Source organism: Somniosus microcephalus, chromosome 33 (genome assembly GCF_052327205.1).
Source record: "Somniosus microcephalus isolate GS21.2 chromosome 33, FLI_Smic_1.0, whole genome shotgun sequence".
Lineage (NCBI taxonomy): Eukaryota > Metazoa > Chordata > Chondrichthyes > Squaliformes > Somniosidae > Somniosus > Somniosus microcephalus.
Window position 1 is genome coordinate 31,162,776 of NC_141019.1, and position 21,476 is coordinate 31,184,251.

General features: G+C 48.6%; 1 long non-coding RNA gene across 1 annotated transcript in view; it reads right to left on the reverse strand.

The window, feature by feature from the left end:
- Positions 1-2,714: 2,714 nt before the first annotated feature.
- LOC147097090 (uncharacterized) overlaps positions 2,715-21,476 on the reverse strand; it is a 34,492-nt gene continuing 15,730 nt past the window's right edge. The window contains exons 2-3 of the long non-coding RNA XR_015074438.1: positions 15,026-15,141; positions 2,715-2,867 (exon numbers count right to left, since the gene is read on the reverse strand). This is a non-coding gene — a long non-coding RNA (uncharacterized LOC147097090). The remainder of the gene's footprint in view (positions 2,868-15,025; positions 15,142-21,476) is intronic.

The window sequence follows — 21,476 nt, forward strand, 5'->3', positions numbered from 1 at the left end:
ATTTCAACCTGTCATGGAACCACCTTGGGGTCAGGCCTTACTTTTGTATCACCATTACCCTGGATAAATGTCCCATCCCACATGTTTCGTAAGCCAGTTTCTTTTTCAGTTTAGAATCTTCCTTGGTGCCACCCATTCACTGATGGAACAGTGGCAGATGATTTCACTTGTTGAAACATGCGGCGGGTAGAAGGACCTGTATGGTTTCGCTCAGCCTCCAACTTTTGACTCGCCTCTCTCGGCGGGTTGCATCTTACCTCCTGCATGGTACCCTCCTCAGTCAGCCCGGCTTAGAATGTAAATCTCACTGAGCGTACTTGCATTAGGTCATTGTGCTGCGACAAATCTATCGTTGTTTCGATGTCAGCCAGTGGCTCAGTGGGCAGCACTCCCGCCTCTTGAGTCAGAAGGTCGTGGGTTCGAGTCCCGCTCCAGGGACTTGAGCACAAAAATCTAGGCTGACACTCCAGTGCAGTGCTGAGGGAGTGCTGCACTGTCGGAGGTGCCGTCTTTCAGATGAGACGTTAAACCGAGGCCCCGTCTGCTCTCTCGGGTGGATGTAAAAGATCCCATGGCACTATTTTGAAGAAGAGCAGGGGGAGTTCTCCCCAGTGTCCTGGGGCCAATATTTATCCCTCAACCAACATCACTAAAACAGATGATCTGGTCATTATCATATTGCTGTTTGTGGGAGCTTGCTGTGCGCAAATTGGCTGCTGCATTTCCTACATTACAACAGTGACTACACATCAAAAAGTACTTCATCGGCTGTAAAGCGCGTTGGGATGTCCTGAGGTCATGAAAGGCGCGATAGAAATGCAAGTCTTCCTTTTTTTTGATGACTTCTGCTAGTAGTGGGTGCTCTAGCCATTTTTTAACAAAGTTCCCTAACAGGATTTTTTTTCACTATTCATTTCTCAATTCCCCTACGCCCCCCCGCCCCCCCACTCTCCTGGAGGTACTGGTGTTGTTGGGTTACGGTTCCACTGACACAGAACATGCTTCAGTACCTCGCCCAAGGGGCAATTCTTCACATGCAAGCCTAGATTTTAAATGCTGGCGTGCTAGGAGGAACTAACCTAACACAGACTGGGGATTAAAACGTTGATCTTTTCAGCATAGCTCAGTTCCACACCCATAATTCATTTACAGGCTCAGTCCCCATCTGTGCTGAGTTGCTGATCTCACGCAAGCCATAAAAGCACAGCTGTGGTTGTGGTTGTACATAGCTCCGTCTCCTCAGGCACTGTACCCCTCCCTTTCAAAACCACCGTCATCACCCCCACCCCTCAAAAAAGCCATCTTCAACTCTTCTGCCCTCGCATCTGCCACCCCACCTCCAACCTCCCTTTCCTCTCCAAAGTCCTTGAGCGTGTTGCCACCTCCCAAGTCCGTGCCCATCTTTCCCGCAACTCCATGTTTGAATCCCTCCAATCAGCTTTCCGCCCCTGCCACGGTACCAAAACGGTCCCAACCAGAATCACCAATGACATTCTCTCTGACTGTTACTATGGTGCGCTATCCAGTGGGACCAACATCCACGGTCTCTTTAAGCTGCGCGGCCCGGGCAGCGCTCCGGGGTCCTGCGCAGCCGGTGAGCCGGTTTTCAAATTGGAAAAAAACCGCGCATGCATGGCCACGCGGCCCCCAAAAAATCAGCGGCAACATTGGCCATCAGCTGATATTATCCACGCTCAGTATTAATTCAGCCAGAAGATGGCGCTAATGTATATTTTTTACACACTGCAACTCTATTGATGTAAATTCAGCAACACACAAAATATTTCATTCTCCATTTGTAACCAGATTACGATAAATGCTTCTTTGTCCTTTGGACTGAAACAAAAGAGTAGAAATGGGGGAGTGAAACCAGGTTCGGGATAGTAAGAAAACTGGGAGAGGGCTATAAAATTAAAGACATGGGGGGAAAAATTCAGCGGTTTGTGCCTCCCGGAGGACGCTAATGGGGCGCAAAGCAACTAGCGCCCGGGCTCGGCGATGTTTGCGCCGCTCGCGAAATTAACTAGACATTTTGCGGCGGTGCTAAACACTACCGCCACGATCTCCTGCGCCGGCAGATTGCGACGTCAGTCGAGTGCGTAGCGCCCCGGACCAGATATTGAGTGGCGCCCCCTGCCTTACCGCCTGCCGCTAGCAACGACAGGTTGAGGGGAGTGTTTTGCAGTCAGAAAGGGACTAGGGGAGCGCTATTTAAAGGCGACTGCTTCCTGCCATTTTTTTGGTCGGTGACATTTTTGCACCACACATTGTGAGAAAGAGAGAGAGAGACTTCTGGAGAGATTCAACGCTGTGTGAAGGAGTTTTGAGTACTGAGCAGCACTTTGCAGGTTCATTTTGATTTGCCCTTCCTTGCTTCGCCAGCGCTCTGAGGTAGCGCCTCGCTCCTCGGCCTTTGCGCCTTAAGACAGGTGTGAAGCACCTGATTTAGCGCTCCAATCACCTCCAGGGGCGATAAAAGCCAAGTTTGCTGTCGGAGGCAATAATTAGCGCCAGGCGCTAAACTTTGCGCACGGCCGATAATGGCGCCCCAAACGGGGCAATACTGAATTTTTCCCCCATGGACTAGAATACCGTGCCAGAGGAGCAACAGGGTTAGAGTTTGCAATTCCAGATAATCTGTTGTTATCCCAAGTTTTCAGGTTCAATCTTGTATTTGTAAATATAAAATGATACCACGATTCCTCTAGTCAGCTCTGCATGACTTTCTTTCAATTTAATTCAGACTCAGCACATTCTACACTGACAAGTCTCAGGCTGAGTGACGAGAGTCACACGTCCATCCACTTTTCCGCTCCAGTTCCACAACACTCGGTGGCTCTGTATCCACCGCCAGTACCTTTACCAGGCTAGAAAAAAAAATCCACCATCAATCATTAACAAACATAATATGTCGGCCATGGCTCAGTGGGCAGCACCCTCGCCTCTGAGTCAGAAGGATGTGAGTTCAAGTCCCGCTCCAGAGACTTGAGCACAAAAATCCAGGCTGACACTCCAGGGCAGTGCTGAGGGAGCGCCGCACTGTCGGAGGGGCAGTGCTGAGGGAGTGCCGCACTGTCGGAGGGGCAGTACTGAGGGAGCGCCGCACTGTCGGAGGGGCAGTACTGAGGGAGCGCCGCACTGTCGGAGGGGCAGTACTGAGGGAGCGCCGCACTGTCGGAGGGGCAGTACTGAGGGAGCGCCGCACTGTCGGAGGGGCAGTACTGAGGGAGCGCCGCACTGTCGGAGGGGCAGTACTGAGGGAGCGCCGCACTGTCGGAGGGGCAGTGCTGAGGGAGTGCCGCACTGTCGGAGGGGCAGTACTGAGGGAGCGCCGCACTGTCGGAGGGGCAGTACTGAGGGAGTGCCGCACTGTCGGAGGGGCAGTACTGAGGGAGCGCCGCACTGTCGGAGGGGCAGTACTGAGGGAGCGCCGCACTGTCGGAGGGGCAGTACTGAGGGAGCGCCGCACTGTCGGAGGGGCAGTACTGAGGGAGCGCCGCACTGTCGGAGGGACAGTACTGAGGGAGCGCCGCACTGTCGGAGGGGCAGTACTGAGGGAGCGCCGCACTGTCGGAGGGGCAGTACTGAGGGAGCGCCGCACTGTCGGAGGGGCAGTACTGAGGGAGCGCCGCACTGTCGGAGGGGCAGTACTGAGGGAGCGCCGCACTGTCGGAGGGGCAGTACTGAGGGAGCGCCACACGGGCGGAGGGGCAGTACTGAGGGAGCGCCGCACTGTGGGAGGGGCAGTACTGAGGAAGCGCCGCACTGTCGGAGGGGCAGTACTGAGGGAGCGCCGCACTGTCGGAGGGGCAGTACTGAGGGAGCGCCGCACTGTCGGAAGGGCAGTACTGAGGGAGCGCAGCACTGTCGGAGGGGCAGTACTGAGGGAGCGCCGCACTGTCGGAGGGGCAGTACTGAGGGAGCGCCACACTCATAGAGTCATAGAGTTATACAACACAGAAAGAGGCTCTTCGGACTATCGTGTCCGCGCCGGCCATCAAGCCCTGTCTATTCTAATCCCATTTTCCAGCACTTGTTCCGTAGCCTTGTATGCTATGGCGTTTCAAGTGCTCATCTAAATGCTTCTTGAATGTTATGAGGGTTCCTGCCTCTACCACCCTTTCAGGCAGTGAGTTCCAGATTCCAACCACCCTCTGGGTGAAAAAGTTTTTCCTCAAATCCCCTCTAAACCTCCTGCCCCTTACCTTGAAACTATGCCCCCTGGTTATTGACCCCTCTACTAAGGGGAAAAGTTCCTTTCTATCTACCCTATCTATGCCCCTCATAATTTTGTACACCTCAGTCAGGTCCCCCCTCAGCCTTCTCTGCTCTAAGGAAAACAACCCCAGCCTGTCCAGTCTCTCTTCATAGCTGAAGCGCTCCAGCCCAGGTAACATCCTGGTGAATCTCCTCTGCACCCTCTCCATTGCACTGTCGGAGGTGCCGTCTTTCGGATGAGATGTTAAACCAAGGCCCTGTCTGCTCTCTCAGGTGGACGTAAAAGATCCCATGGCCACTATTTTGAAGAAGAGCAGGAGAGTTCTCTCCGGTGTCCTGGCCAATATTTATCCTTCAATCAACATATCTAAAACAGATTATCTGGTCATTATCACATTGCTGTTTGTGAGAGCTTGCTGTGCGCTAATTGGCTGCCGTGTTTCCTACATTACAACAGTGACCACACTTCAAAAAGTACTTCATTGGCTGTAAAGCGTTTTGGGACATCCTGAGGTTGTGAAAGGCGCTATAGAAATGCAAGTCTTTCTTTTACTTTCTTATACTCAGTGTGGGTCAGTAACATACCCAGGCCCACCTATCAAACTTTAACAGGCCATGAAAGATCTGCCATTAGAATCATATAACACAGGGTAGCTGGTCATTTTGCAACGGTGTGAAAAATATATATTGTAAAATAGTTTCCAGCAACGGAAAATACATGCCCAGTCACTGCAGAAATTGGATATCTGGGCAGGCCGTTATATAATCACTGTGGACAGGATCGCCGTGTCGGACCACCACTTGCTTCAAAGAAATGATACCTTTCGACTCAGCATTGTCTGACGATTGTCGTGTTCAGCACAGCAGAGGCCTGAATCACCAGCTCCCGCTCCTGTTTGAGTGACTGGGGCTTCTGTCGGACTCTCAGGTGTCAGCATTGCCACGATTGCAGTACCTGCAGGTGTTGTCCAGAGAGACCAAGGCGGTTTTCTACCTGCTGCTCCAATTATAAAATGTTAACAAGAAAATATTATCCCTATCTGGGTTCAGCAGGTACTGGACACGATGGGCCAAATGGCCTCCTTCTGTGCTGTACATTTCTATGATTCTATGGAGTCGGCCATTTAAGTTACTGGGGCAACGCTCCTTTATGTGTTACTCGTGGCAGCATCAGCCATCAGAAGGCTGGCCGCTCTCTGGCATAAAGTCTCTGACATGACTCAGTCATTCATGAAAGAAAGACTTATGAAATAATACTGAGCGGCCTACGGGTGGCGCTGTCCAGGGAGAGTATAAATACTCGGGCACGGGCCCAGCTTGCGCAGGGCATTCTTAAACAGGAACTAGTGAAGGACACAACTAGACCTCCATGTTGTAAAACACTTGATTAAAGCTTTGTTTAACGCTTAGACCAAGTGCCTAGTAGTTTTCTTATGTCAGTCTCCACAGCCGAATCGATTGGATCAAGTGAAACCACTCTTTCTGCAAACTGATCAAACTCTTCAGAAGGGAGGACCCTGTCCAATGGCCATTTCAGATCAACAACACCCTCTAAATGGAGGGCTTTAGAGCTGGTATGTGTCCCAGTGTAGAAAGAAGGTTGTCTCACCACACAATACAATCCAGAATGATCCCCTTTTCTTATCCACATTCCTCCTGGGGCTCATCATTTTTCACAGGAGACTTGTGAAATGGAGAGATGACATTTCTCGCCTTTTTAATCGTCGGCTGGATATCATGTTCCAGTATGGTAATGGCAGGTTGGAATAAGGACCTTCTTCATTAACACCAGTGTCCTGACCCTCATCAGATTCACTATTGTTGCTGTCACATCCACTTCTTCTTCACCTTTGCAGTTGGATTTGTTGAGTAAATTAGGAATGGGATGGGGCCAGGTTTCTTGTACAGTACGGCCAGCAGTGCAGGTTGGATTGCAATAGCGGAGCAGAGAGCTGCTGTTCAGCTTTTACTATCATACTGCGGCTGTCAGTTGTAAGGAATATGTCATTCAACAGTGAGACACCATGGCCTAGAAATTCGGTGGGCTGCGCCACCAGTTAGCGCCTAAAGAGGGCACTCAGTGGCTTTAGCGCCACTGGCCGCGCCTCCCGCGATATTTAGCTGGGGCGCTAATGGTGGCGTTAGCCTGTTGCGCTGCGCCGCCACCGATGATGTCATCGGTGTGCGCAGCGCCCCGCTACCGCCCCGATCGCGATATTTGGCAGCGACCGCCTCTGTAGCGCCGTTCGCAAATGGCGCCCGGTTCACGGGGCCTACCTGTGGCGGCAGTGGCGCAAATTAAGGTGAAGGTGCGGGGCGGCTGTTTTTTTCGGCGGCCGCCTGCCAGCACCTCCGTCCCCAGCCTCCTGATCGCCCCCCGCGGCAGTGCCGGCTGTTTTCCAAGAGCCCGGCACTTCTCCTCGGTGCCGGGCTCTTTTGCCGGCACTCGTGACCTCCGATCGTGCTGGTGCAGGCCCCTCCCCCTTAAGAATGGGAGGAAGGCCTGCAGTATCGCAGCGCGCCGTGCCGCAGTGTGTGGCGCTGCAGCACGTTGCATTGCGATATTCAGTTTCAGCGCCCTAAGAGGGACGCGGAGCGCCTCGAGCCTCGCCCCGTGTCCCTCTTGGGGCGCTCAAGCTGAATTTCCGGCAGTCGCTAATGCTCCAAACGCTGCGCTAAATCCGGCGCCCAGGCGAGCTTGGCGCCTCGTTTGCGGCTCCACTCAATTTCTCCCCCCATATATTTCCAGCTTCACTTCCAATAACTGGGTACATTTCTCAACTGTATAGCGCCCGTGAACTCGAATCAATCCAAGGCTCCAAATCTTTGCACCCATTCCATGGACATTTATTGTCTGTTTCTTTGCTGAAGCCCATTAATCTAAAGGCAGGCTGAACTTTCCACATTTCTCCTTGTGAGCCACCATATCACTCATTACAAAAGATCTCCCTGGCTTGCCCTGGTCCATCTCTATTTTCTTGATATCATTAACTGACTTTGGCAAAGTGAGTCCTTTTGTTTGCAGTGCCTCGCAAAGGTCAGGTGAGGAACAGAACACCCTGAATGACAAACTGTCCCTTGCGCTCATGCGTGCAGATGTTGCTTGAAGACTATTTTCATCAGTGCCAAAGAAATCACCTTTGCGGTTGCAGTACCGGGCAGATCCCCAACCTTCAGTGCGCCAAGCGATGGTAAGTTGAGGTCAATATTGTGCGGTAGCTTAAGATGTATGTGCAAACCTTTGGTAGGACTGCCAAGTCTCTTCATTATTTGCTGGTATATTTCCCTTTGCATAACTTGTCTGTTCTTCTCTTTTAAAAAGAACGACACTATCGTATCTGACTTGTGACATGAATCAGTCATTCATGAAAGAAATAATACTGAGCGGCCTGCGGGTGGCGCTGTCCAGGGAGAGTATAAATACTCGGGCACGGGCCCAGCTTGCGCAGGACATTCTTAACAGGAACTAGTGAAGGACACAACTAGACCTCCATGTTGTAAAACAGTTGATTAAAGCTTTGTTTACGCTTAGACCAAGGGCCTAGTAGTTTTCTTATGTCAACTTGTATTCTTCAAATGAAGCAGGCATCACCATCAATAATCGAGGGATCTGGGGATCGGGCGGGAAAGTGGAGTTGAGGTCAATGATCAGCCATGATCTTATTGAATGGCGGAGCAGGCTCGAGGGGCCGTATGCCCAACTCCAGCTCCTAATTCTGATGTTCTTAATCTTCGAAATCTCTGTACCATCAGTACTTTTGTACACTTGGAAAGCAGCGACAGGATCGGACAAAGTCAACATGGATTTACAAAAGGTAAATCGTGCTTGACTAATCTACTGGAATTTTTTGAGGATGTAACTGGTAAAATAGATAAGGGAGAACCAGTGGATGTGGTGTATTTGGACTTTCAGAAGGCTTTCAATAAGGTCCCGCATAAGAGATTAGCGTGCAAAATTAAGGCACATGGGATTGGGGGCAAGGTATTGACTTGGATAGAGAACTGGTTGGCGGATAGAAAGCAGAGAGTTGGAATAAACGGGTCGTTTTCCGAGTGGCAGGCAGTGACTAGTGGGGTACCGCAAGGATCGGTCCTAGGACCCCAGCTGTTCACAATATACATTAATGATCTGGACGAGGGAATTGGATGTAATATCTCCAAATTTGCAGACGACAGAAAGCTGGGTGGGAGGGTATGTTGTGAGGAAGATGTCGTGAAACTCCAGTACGATTTGGACAGGTTGGGTGATTGGGCAGAAACATGGCAAATGCACTATAATGTGGATAAATGTGAGGTTATCCACTTTGGTGGCAAAAACAGGAAGGCAGATTATTATCTGAATGGCAATAGATTGGGAGAAGGGGAAGTGCAAAGAGACCTGGGTGTTCTTGTGCACCAGTCGCTGATGGTAAGCATGCAGGTGCAGCAGGCGGTTAAGAAGGCAAATGGTATGTTGGCCTTCGTAGCGAGAGGATTCGCGTACAGGAACAAGGATGTCTTGCTGCAGTTGTACAGGGCCTTGGTGAGACCGCACCTTGAGTATTGTGTGCAGTTTTGGTCGCCTTATCTGAGGAAGGACGTTCTTGCCATGGAAGGAGTGCAGCGAAGATTCTCCAGGCTGATACCTGGGATGGCAGGAATGACGTATGAGGAGAGATTGTGTCGAATGGGCTTATACTCACTGGAGTTTAGAAGATTGAGAGGGGATCTCATCGAAACCTATAAAATTCTGTCAAGCCTGGACAGACTAGATGCAGGAAGGATGTTTCTGATGGCCGGGGAGTCCAGAACCAGGGGTCATAGTCTAAGGATAAGGGGTAAGCCATTTAGGACTGAAATGAGGAGGAATTTCTTCACCCAGAGAGTGGTGAACCTATGGAATTCTCTGCCACAGAGGGCGGTGGAGGCCAGTTCATTAAATATATTCAAGAAGGAGTTGGATATATTTCTTAAGGATATATTTCTTAAGGCTAAAGGGATCAAGGGATATGGGGAGAAGGCAGGGACCGGGTATTGAATTTGGATGATCAGCCATGATCTCATTGAATGGCGGAGCAGGCTCGAAGGGCCGAACGGCCTACTCCTGCTCCTATCTTCTATGTTTCTATGTTTCACTACCTCTGACTTTGCCATTTCAACTTGACACACAACAGTCTTCTGCCATCGCAGCCGTCAATAATCTGGTAACTGTCTGCAGCGGCGGCACTTTATCCATTTCTGCCTCTTCAGTTTTCCACACGCAATCTGCAATCCCTGCTGTTGTTGAGCAAGAATGCAGAATGTAAATGACCCCGACCTCGCAATGTGAAACCGGGTTGGACTTGGAGTCCTTAATTATTTCCACTGGCAGAGAGCAATGCCATCAGAATTTCAGGCCCAAAGACTTTGGGCAGGATTTTCATTGGGCCATGGAGTCGGGATTGGAGGCGTGTGGGGGGTTAAAATCTCGAAATCGGGGGGCACGAACCCATCCCGCCCCCAACCCGCCTCCATGCCAGTTTCAAAGGAGGCGGGCACCCGCCCCGCACTGGGACCCGCCTCCCCGAGGCGGGAAGGGGATTAGTGCCAATTAACTGCCTGTTAACAGGTAGTTAACAGGCAGTTTTTAGCCTAATCGCTATTTTTATTCCTGAAGTGTGGGATTCCCGACGGCTCCAAACCACGCCAAGTTAGCGAGGCGGACCGTCGGGCTGAAGGGCTTGGAGGGTTCGAGATGTCCGGTGTTCAGGTGAGTGATGGGTGCATGAGTGCAGAGGTAAGTGTGTTTGGTGTGTGTAAAGTGTTTAAAGAAGTTTTACTTACCTTTTCTTAGCTTTACAGCCATCCTTCCTTCAGGTCTCGGGAGTCCCTCATCTCACCGGCACAGAAAGCAGAATGGCCGCGAGCTGTCAAAAGTTGCAGCATTCAGCTTTCTGTTCTGGAGAGATCTCTAAATCAGCCTGAGAGGAAGGAATTAACTTGGAGTACAGATTGTCAGTGTTTGACAGCTTCAAAGAGGTTCGAATCCGGCCTCGGGTGACTGTCTGTGTGGAGTTTGCACATTCTCCCCGTGTTTGCGTGGGTTTTCTCCGGGTGCTCCGGTTTCCTCCCACAGTCCAAAGATGTGCGGGTTAGGTTGATTGGCTATGATAAATTGACCCTTAGTGTTAGGGGGATTAAATACGTGGGGTTACAGGGATAGGGTGGGACATGTGTTGGTGTAGGGGTTACGGGGATCGGGTGGGATATGTGTTGGTGTAGGGGTTACGGGGATCGGGTGGGATATGTGTCGGTGCAGGCTCGATGGGCCGAAATGGCCTCTATCTGCACTGTGGGGTTTCTGTGATTCTGTGATTGTGATTCTGTGAAATGTCAATCTGTGACGTCACCTGTTGCCAGGTGGCCCTTAATTGGCCTGCTGAGCCCGCTGGGCGGGCTCAACAAGGTCAATCAAGTGAAAATCGCGTGGGTTGGCCACAACTCAATGGAGGCGGGACTACAACCCCGAAAGTTGTAGTCCCGCCTCCTACACGCCTCCAGTATCAAAATCCAGCCCTTTACCTCTGAAGAATGGGTGAGTCTTGCCACTCTAATAATTATTATACACAGCTTTTTAAAAAAATGATGATTCATACCAATGTTTATACTAGGCTTGTCAATAATATTTTTAGAGGACACAGATTTAAGGTGATTGGCAAAAGAACCAGAGGCGACATGAGGGGAAACTTTTTTACGCAGCGAGTGGTTCGGATTTGGAATGCGCTGCCTGATAGGGTGTTGGAGACAGATTCAATCGTGGCTTTCAAAAGGGAATTGGATAAATACTCAAAGGAGAAAAAAATTGCAGGGATATGGGGAAAGAGCGGGGCAGTGGGACTAACTGGATTGCTCTTCGAAAGAGCCGGCGCAGACTCGATGGGCCGAATGGCCTCCTTCTGTGCTGTAGGATTCTTGGACTCATCTCAGCATGAGTCAGCATCTTCAGGAGAGGAAGGGAGGAAAGGAAACAAAGGGAACATCTACGCAAGCCAGTAAGTTAAAATTCTATTCGAGTGAGATAAATTCATTATGTGAGAAGAAATGGACCAAAAAAAAATGAAAGGCTGTTGAAGTGAATCAGAATTTAATGCTACTGTTTGATGCCTTTTAGAAGGCTCATTTGTGATTTACCTTCCTGGGACTAATATTCTGCCAACATTCACAGTCTAGGCTCACACATGAAGAATGGCATGTTGGGCAAGGCACTGGAGGAACTGTCCCCCAGCGAGGGCAGGCCTCTCTCTTTAAGTACAATCCACAGCTGGATACAGCAGGCTTATACCAGCAAGTCGCTTCTCCAAAGTCTCTGCAATAGTAAAGTTGTTACCAACCGCTCTGTTGCTGGCAGGATTGGCTATGACATGACCTAATAGCAACAGTGATATCTTAAGGAAAGCTGCCAGGCTCCAGAGTTACATCAGGGCTACACACTGTTCTTACCACCCCCATAAACGAAAAAAAAACACACTGCCATCACATTCCGTCCCACAGCTCTTGATGTGTCAGTTGGATCTCATACGAGTTGCAGTTTCCTCCAGAGACAGATTTCTTCTGGATTCAGATCAACTGGCTGTCCTTTGGCAATGCTACACTCACACTTATTATAACTCCCTGTTACAATTTCAGCTTTCATTCAACAGTCTTTATCCATGCTCATAGCAACAAAGCAGTTTCCATTGGCAGACCCTTGCTTTCCTATAAACCGAAACTTAAAACCTTATGCCTAGTATGCTGCAAGATTAATAAACACCCATTTACTGAGATATTTCACACTTGAAGATACTTAGGATGGCCACCAGGCACTCTTGACCTCTTCAATGGGTGGAAAAGCACCACACTGTCAGACCATAGCGTTCAGGCTAAAACTACATGTAGAATTTATTTTAAAAAAAAGATTTATTCAGAAGTAAAAATGAATATAGTACAACACTGTTAATTGTAATCCTCTTAATAGCTGTGTCAATCACAGACAATGAGCTCCATTTCTTTTCCCGGTGTCAGCCTTGCCCACATTATCATTTCATAAGCTGCAGTACCACTCAGACAACCTTGACCTGATTAAGCCTTGTTTGTAGACATAATAAGATAAACAAAGGTGAGTCGCCTCCCCTTGAGCGAGCAGCTATTATCCAGATAGCATTGTGTATTGCTTAAAATTTGTCCCAAAGGCAAAAACAAAAGAAATTCCTTCAGCAGCAACTCAATTTTAAACTCGTAGTACAATGGCCTGGCTTCAACTTCATATGAACAAGATATAATACAGAAATATGTTATGATATGACATTGGGCAAAGCCCATGTCCATCACACTCCTCTAAACTGGAATTCAGAGGATACACTCCTCGCCATCTTTCATAGTCACCTTTTCCCAATTGACCTTTTCCTGTTCATTTTTCCCCAGATCCCTGTTCATTTTTCCCCTTCTTCTCCTGAAGGCAGTGACTCATACAAGGGTACGTGGCATGGCCATTCTTCATGTGTGAGCCTAGAAAACACCTTACAGTCGCGATCACTGAATAGCGATCAGGAGCAAGAACCCTGGCTGATTTCTCCCTCCCTGCACGGACCCAACTTATATAAGAATATAAGAAATAGGACCATTCGGCCCCTCGAGCCTGCTCCGCCATTAATAAGATCATGGCTGATCTTCTACCTCAACTCCACTTTCCTGCACTATTCCCATATCCCTTGATTCCCTTAGTATCCAAACATCTATCGATCTCTGTCTTGAATATACTGAACGACTGAGCCTCCACAGCCCTCTGGGGTAGAGAATTCCAAAGATTCACAACCCTTTGAGTGAAGAAATTTCTCCTCATCTCAGTCCTAAATGGCTGACCCCTTATTCTGAGACTGTGACCCCTGGTTCTAGACTCCCCAGCCAAGGGAAACATCCTCCCTGCATCTACCCTGTCAAGCCCTGTAAGAATTTTATATGTTTCAATTAGATCACCTCTCATTCTTCTAAGCTCTAAGGAATATAGGCCTAGTCTACTCAATCTCTCCTCATAGGACAATCCCCCCATCCCAGGAATCAGTCTGGTGAACCTTCGTTGCACTCCCTCAATGGCAAGTGTATCCTTCCTTAGGTAAGGAGACCAAAACTGTACACAGTACTCCAGGTGTGGTCTCACCAACTCTGTCCCAACTGAAATCAGCTATGTCAGCAGAGACTGGGGGCTCAAACCCGAGAATCTTTCTGGTCTATGGCTCAGTATTATACTATTTACCCTCTAAGCCATGGGGGAGCATCTTTGTTTGGATCTAATATACAAGCTCCTTTTACTGCCAATTTCTGCCAGTTATCCCCTTTAAAAGAGGTGGTGTGATCAGCAACGATTGCATCTCCAGTTGCCTCTGGGGACACACGTTAACTTTTACTGTCGTTTTAATATGAAGAGAACAATCTGAAAGCTACCTTGAAAAGGTCTGTGCTGACACAATGTTGCTGCAGGACATGGTGATATTGAATCATAGAATCATAGAAATTTACAACACGGAAGGAGGCCATTTCGGCCCATCGTGTCTCTGCCAGCTGAGAACGAGCTATCCACCCTAATACAACAGCAAAATACTGCGGATGCTGGAAATCTGAAATAACAACAGAAAATGCTGGAAATACTCAGCAGGCCAGGCAGCATCCGTGGAGAGAGAAACAGAGTTAACATTTCAGGTCTGGGACCCTTCATCAGAACTGTTCTGAGGAAGGGTCCCAGACCTGAAACGTTAACTCTGTTTCTCTCTCCACGGATGCTGCCTGGCCTGCTGAGTATTTCCAGCATTTTCTGTTGTTATTTCTGCTATCCAGCCCTAATCCCACTTTCCAGCTCTTGGTCCGTAGCCCTGTAGGTTACGGCACTTCAAGTGTATATCCAAGTACTTTTTAAATGTGATGAGGGTTTCTGCCTCTACCAGCCTTTCAGGCGGTGAGTTTCAGACCCCCACCACCCTCTGGGTGAAGAAATTTTCCCTCAAATCCCCTCTAAACCTCCGACCAATTACTTTAAATCTGTGCCCCCTGGTTATTGACCCCTCTGCTAAGGGAAATAGGTCCTTCCTATCCACTCTATCTAGGCCCCTCATAACTTTATACACCTCAATCAAGTCTCCCCTCAGCCTCCTCTGTTCCAAAGAAAACAACCCCAGCCTGTCCAATCTTTCCTCATAGCTAAAATTCCCCAGCCCAGGCAACATCCTCGTAAATCTCCTCTGTACCCCCTCTAGTACAATCACATCCTTCCTGTAATGTGGTGACCTGAACTGCACGCAGTATTCTAGCTGTGGCTTAACTTGTGTTTGATACAGTTTAAGCATAACCTCCCTGCTCTTGTATTCTATGCCTCGGCTAATAAAGGCACGTGTCCCGTGTGCCTTCTTAACCACCTTATCTACAGCAGCAGTTGAGATGCGACAAGTTGCCCTTGGAACCCTTAGGTTAAGGAGGGGGGTGGGAAGTCGGCCTGGTTTCCTGCTCTTGAACGCTATCCAGTGACCCCTGCTAGGAGGTCCACGTTGTGTATACATGGTGTAAGGACAGGATTGGGCTTGGCTGTCACGCTCTCCACTGTCACATATCCTGTCAGCCCTCACTGTTTCGGCTCACATACAAAGAACGGTCACTTGGATGAGGGACCGAAGAGATACTGGTGCCCCTGGAAGCCACGCCCCAGCAAGAGTCAACACCTTCAGGAGAGATGGGGAGAGGATTGCGGCGGGGGGGAGTGGAAACAATGAATAACTTTTTGTACAAAATTGCACATTTTACTGTTTGCAGCCCAAATGACATTTACCTGTTGCATGGATTCTGATGCTGTGATGACCCTCCCGATTGCAGGAATATTCAAGCTGGTCAGGACCACACAAACATACAGAGGCTCGTTTGTCTGACCACACACCAAGAGAGCAACTAGAAAAAAGAAAAAGCATTCATGGACACTTTGTAAGAAAGCTACATCCCAAGCTGAGGTAATAAATATACACAATAATTTTTCCTTAGAAATCATAGAAAATCATAGAAATTTACAGCACAGAAGGAGGCCATTCGGCCCATCGTGTCCGTGCCGGCCAACAAAGAGCCATCCCTCCCTAATCCCACTTTCCAGCTCTTGCTCCGTAGCCCTGTAGGTTACAGCACTTCAAGTGCATATCCAAGTACTTTTTAAATGAGATGAGGGTTTCTGCCTCTACCACCCTTTCAGGCAGTGAGTTCCAGACCCCCCACCAGCCTCTGGGTGAAAACATTTCTCCTCAACTTCCCTCTAAACTTCTGACCAATTACTTTAAATCTATGCCCCCCTGGTTATTGATCCTTCTGCTAAGGGAAATAGGTCCTTCCTATCCTTGAGCCATCTTATTTTGCAACTCCTAAGGTTCAGTAATTGGACTGTTGAGAATTTTATTTCTGAATTTATTATGAATTATTTTCTCCCCATCGCCCCTGAAAGCGCTGACCTTTGCTGGGGTACCGTTCCAAGTGACCATTCTTCACGTTTGGGCCTAAACACGTGAGGGGAAGAATTTCCATGGGGTTTCTCCTGATCTTCCGCCATAGCTTCAGCGGAAACCCCAGGGAAACCGGGGGGGGGGGGAAAGCCCATTTGTGCCGTTGCTCTGGGACTTGTGCCGATGTTACAGTAGGAGATTGGGAGAATTTCTGCGGATATTCTACCCGCATGTTTGCATGTTATTTGACCATGTTGGGGGGGGGCGGAGGGCATCAGAGCTGAGCCCAATCCAGCAGGGGTCACTAGAGAGCAAACAGGAACATAAGAATTAGGAGCAGGAGTCGGCCATTCGGCCCCTCGAGCCTGCTCCGCCATTCAGTAAGATCATGGCTGATCATCGACCTCAACTCCACCTTCCCGTACTAGCCCCATATCCTTTGATTCCCTTAATATCCAAAAAATCTATCGATCTCTGCCTTGAATACACTCAATGACTGAGCATCCACAGCCCTCTGTGGTAGAGAATTCCAAAGATTCACCACCCTCTGAGTGAAGAAATTTCTCCTCATCTCAGTCCTAAATGGCCGACCCCTTATCCTGAGACTGTGACCCCTGGTTCTCGACTCTTCAGCCAGGGGGAAACAACCTCTCAGCATCTACCCTGTCAAGCCTTGTAAGAATTTTATATGTTTCAATGCGATCATCTCTCATTCTTCTAAACTCTAGGGAATCTAGGCCTAGTCTACTCAATTTCTCCTCATAGGACAATCTCCTCATGCCAGGAATCAGTCTGGGGAACACTGGCTGCACAGTAACAGCCTACTGTGTGGCTGGGCTGTACGCGCTTTGGGAACGACTGTTGAAAGGGGTGCTTGCTATGGGCGTTGCCTGGGGACCGTTGTGCAGCTAACATGGGGTGGGCGAGAAGAGGTGACCAATATAGGAGAAGATTTCCTCTTTGCACGTCATGTAGCCTAAATCATAAATTGTTCTATATAAATGCATTTAAGATTAAATGTTATTGAGCGCGGGAGGCCCACTCTCTGAGAGAGGCTACAGAATGAGGTAGCTGAATTTACAAGTGAGATAGTCCTGAAAACCTGGGATTCTGCAGTGCCAACAGTAGGAGCGATGACTTGTGAATGGGAAAGAGAAGGCACATCATCAAAAGTAAGTGACAATTTGGCTCCTATTTTAACCAGGTTAATGACTGTGTATTAAAATAGTACAGACAGGAATTTAATACAAGTGTGTTCCCCAGTGCACTAAAAATAGCACAGAGACAAAATTAAATCTCTGGTGATTTAGAGATTGGAAGATGAACTAAATTCACCTTTTTCCTGTTTCAGATAACCCAGACAAGGCTTTTTTATGTTCCATTTAGAAATTTAAGAAGTCCTCTCCTTTTGGGTTCTCTCATTACACATTGTTGTCTTGCTGAGAGAGGCCAGCCAGATGATTCGCTCCTTGACCCCACCCTATACTATGCTCTAACTGGTCGCCGGGAGATACACAAGAGTGACCAGGGGCAATCACCCTATCCCCACTGTAGGGAAATCACGAGTACAAACCCCTGTCCACACCAACCCACCGAATCACTGGGCTGGCCAGACAGACACTTCTTAAAATTAGAGCTGCTAACTGATGTAAGAAAACTACTAGGCACTCGGTCTAAGCGTTAAACAAAGCTTTAATCAACTGTTTTACAACATGGAGGTCTAGTTGTGTCCTTCACTAGTTCCTGTTAAGAATGTCCTGCGCAAGCTGGGCCCGTGCCCGAGTATTTATACTCTCCCTGGACAGCGCCACCTGCAGGCTGCTCAGTATTTCATAAGTCTTTCTTTCATGAATGACTGATTCATGTCACTCACCACTCACGAATCAAAACAGACCAATTAACAGCTGCCGAGGCTGCCACACTATCAGGCCCAATACTGTCAGAAATCAAAGTGCTTGAGCGCGCCTGATGTATTGCATTGCCCCATATTGAGCCATATAGATGAGGACGATGCCAGATTCAAGCTCTGATCTGTGCTGAGTTAGCTGATCTAAGCCAGGATGGTGATAGGAGAGGTGACCAATGTGTCAGCCGTGGCTCAGTGGGTAGCACCCTCTCCTCTGAGTCAGAAGGTTGTGGGTTCAAGTCCCACTCCAGAGCACAAAAATCCAGGCTGACGCTCCAGTGCGGTGCTGAGGGAGTGCTGCACTGTCGGAGGTGCCGTCTTTTGGATGAGATGTTAAACCGAGGCCCCGTCTACTCTCTCAGGTGGACGTTGTTATAAATCTCATCATCATGAAGAAACTACTCATGAAATAACACTGGACGGCCAGCTGGTGGCGCCGTCCAAGGAGTATAAATACTCGGGCGTGGGCCCAGCTTTCCAGGGACATTTTGTAAGACAGGAACTAGTGAAGTACAACTAGACCTCCATGTTCTGAAACAAGTTGATTAAAGCCTTGCTTTATACTTGAACCAAGTGCGTAGTGAGTTTTATTACGTCAGACGTAAAAGATCCTATGGCACTATTTCGAAGAAGAGCAGGGGAGTTATCCCCGGTGTCCTGGGGCCAATATTCATCCCTCAATCAATATCACTAAAAACAGATTATCTGGTCATTATCACATTGCTGTTTGTGGGAGATTGTTGTGCTCAAATTGGCTGCCGCGTTTCCCACATTACAACAGCGACAGTACTTCATTGGCTGTAAAGTGCTTTAGGACGTCCGGTGGTTGTGAAAGGCGCTATAGAAATGCAATTCTTTCTTTTCTTTTATAAAAGTGGCTTCAGTAACCCATGGAAGGTGAAAACCAGCCAGGATTGCTGCTCCTGATCGTTATCCAGCAACCTATATTGGAAACTGGGTGCCTGCAACAACAACTTGCATTTATATACCGCCTTTAACGTAGTAAAACCTCCTATTGCACTTCACAGGCGTGTAATGTCAAAAAATGAAAACTGAGCCAAAGAAGGAGATATTAGAACGGGTGACCAAAGCTTACTCAAAGGGGTAGGTTTTAAGGAACGAATTAAAGGAGGAGAGGTTTAAGGTGGGAATTCCAGAGTTTAGGGCCTAGACGGCTGAAGGCACGGCCGCCAATGGTGAGGGTGAAGGGAGTGGGGGATGCACAAGAGGCCAAAGTTGGAGGAACGTAGCGTCCTTGGAGTGTTGTACGGCTGAAGGAGGTTACCGAGATGGGGAGGGGCGAAGCAGGCATCAGATGAGGACAAGATTGGGATTAGCTACGATGCCTCCCCCAGTTGAATACCACCCTGAAGCTCAGTCTCTAGGTTCGCTAATTAAGAATGACAAATTGGGCGACACACCCAGAAGGTGCCCCTCCTTGTGGAACCATATCCCAGCAAGAATCGTCACCACCAAGAGAGGGGGGGTGGGAATAAAGTGGAGAAAATGGACAAAAAAACTTTTCCCATTCGATATACAATGATTTTATGCCAAAAATAGTCTTGTTATAAACTTTAAAAAAATAGAATTTTGCACAGGATAAGATCAGGCTGTTCTTGGAAGTACTGAAATATCTTACAATTTAAGATTAGGAATAGTACATTTTATCTCACTGTTGACATAACTTTTATGAAAACACTGTGGTGGTAAATTTTTAACACGTGCTTTGCTTCTGGTTCCCACTGTAATCCTTGGGCCACAGCTGCAGTTGACCATTACCCTGTGTCGACAGCAGGTGAGGACAAGAACAGGCTCGACTAGAATGGCCCACGTGGCAGAGTATTCACGGTATCCTGGGCTCGCACAAAAAGAATGGCCACTTGCGCAAGAGATCATTCTGTGTGGGCAGCCAAAATTCCCTTACTCAAAGTCTGAGCAATCCTGGGAGGACTGGATTGTGTGAAAATGGGACTTGTGGCTGCTCCCACTCCGGGGGAAGAGGAGCGGGAAGTTGGGTGTGTACAGCAAAAGCGGTTATCTGGTGCTTAGTGTTCAAACTAAAACTGAATAGACAAAACACACATTAATAATAACATAGTTCTCACGTAGTGACTTGCCATTATCATTAGAATATCCAGAGGGGTCACCACATGGGACGGGGGAAAGAACAATCTGCAGGTCAATTCGATCTGTTCATTTCTCCACTGCTTTTTGGCCTACGAACAAAATCTGGCTTACGTACTAGATCTGGCGGAGCCCCCTGAAAATTGAGATAGCTGCAGCAACTTGGTATCAAGCTTGTTAAGGCCAACTGAGACAAAAAGAAAAAGGCCGTTGGAAACCGGGAGTGAAAACAGCAAATGCTGGAAATACACAAGTCTGCCTGCATTTGAAAAGAGTAAAGACAGGTTAAAGCGCTGGGCGAAGACCCTTCATCACAACTGGAATCTGGAAAATAAATGAGTCCCAGAATGGGAGTGAACAAGACTAAGGGCGCGACCTTGCCAGCCCTGGGGAGGAGGGTTTGGAGACGGGACTGCCGGGAAAATGGCAGAATCTGGGGGCGGGTGCCCATCCTGCCCCCAACCTGCCTCCGTGCCATCTTCCCAGGAGGCGGGTAGCCGACCTGCGCCGGGTCCCGTCTCCTGGTGGCGGGAAGGGGATTACAGCCACTTAAAGAGGATTATCCCCATTTTTCCACCAGAGGCGCGGGCTTCCCGATGTCGGGAAACCCTGCCAGGGTCACCGAGGTGAGCAGTGGGTCTGCGGGGGTCGGAGGGGTGCAAAAGTGCGCTGTGAAGGTAAGTGATGGGTGCAAGTGTGGAGAGGTGAGTATGTGAGGTGAGTGAAAAGTGATAGAAAATGTTTACTTACCTTTGTTTCTTCCTGCAGGCTTCAACAGTTGGGGATGCGGAGAGTCTCGCATCTCACCGGCCGAGATGACAGATGGCTGCTGCATTCTCCAATACAACAACCATCTAATTTCTGCTAAAGAAAGAGGTTTAATGAGTCTTGAATACAAGAACTCATCAAACTACAGAGAATGTCAGTGTTTGACAGCTTCACAGAGCTGTCAAACGATGACAATTCATCTGTCACAAATTTTTGACAGGTGAAACGTCATATGCTGACGTTCTCTGTAACCGCCTTCCCCTTAATTGGCCTGCTAAGCCCGCTGGGCGGACTTAACAAAGTCAATCAAGGGAAAATAGCGTGAGTTGGCCAGAAGTCGATGGAGGCGGGACTAAAACCTGACAAGTAGCAGTCTCGCCTCCAACGCGCCCCCATTGGCAAAATCGCCCCTTTAGAAGCTGGCGGTTGGCCAGGGAGATCACTGAGTTGTGCCATCTCATGGCATCCCAAATGGAGAGCCAATCCACCATGAGCACAGCACTTTAGGTAACCACAGCCCTGAACTTTTATGCTTCAATGTTCTTCCAATCTGTCATGAGATATTTGACAAAAGCAAGCCATTCCCTTGGTGCCCCAATGTATCCACAATGCCTCCGAGGTTCTCCTAAGGCATGCAATCCGGAACGTGCATTTTGTCACTGAGCCACAATAGCAGGTTTTACAGTATTTGATATTGACATTTTTTCCTAGATTGTAGGGCATATTGAGTAGATTGGGCCTATATTCTCTGCAGTTTAGAAGAATGAGAGGTGATCACACTGAAACATACAAGATTCTGAGGGGGATTGACAGGGTAGATGCTGAGAGGTTGTTTCCCCCTGGCTGGAGAGTCTAGAACCAGGGGTCACAGTCTCAGGATAAGGGGTCGGCCATTTAGGACTGAGATGAGGAGAAATTTCTTCACTCAGAGGGTGGTGAATCTTTGGAATTCTCTGCCCCAGAGGGCTGTGGAGGCTCAGTCGTTGAGTATATTCAAGGCT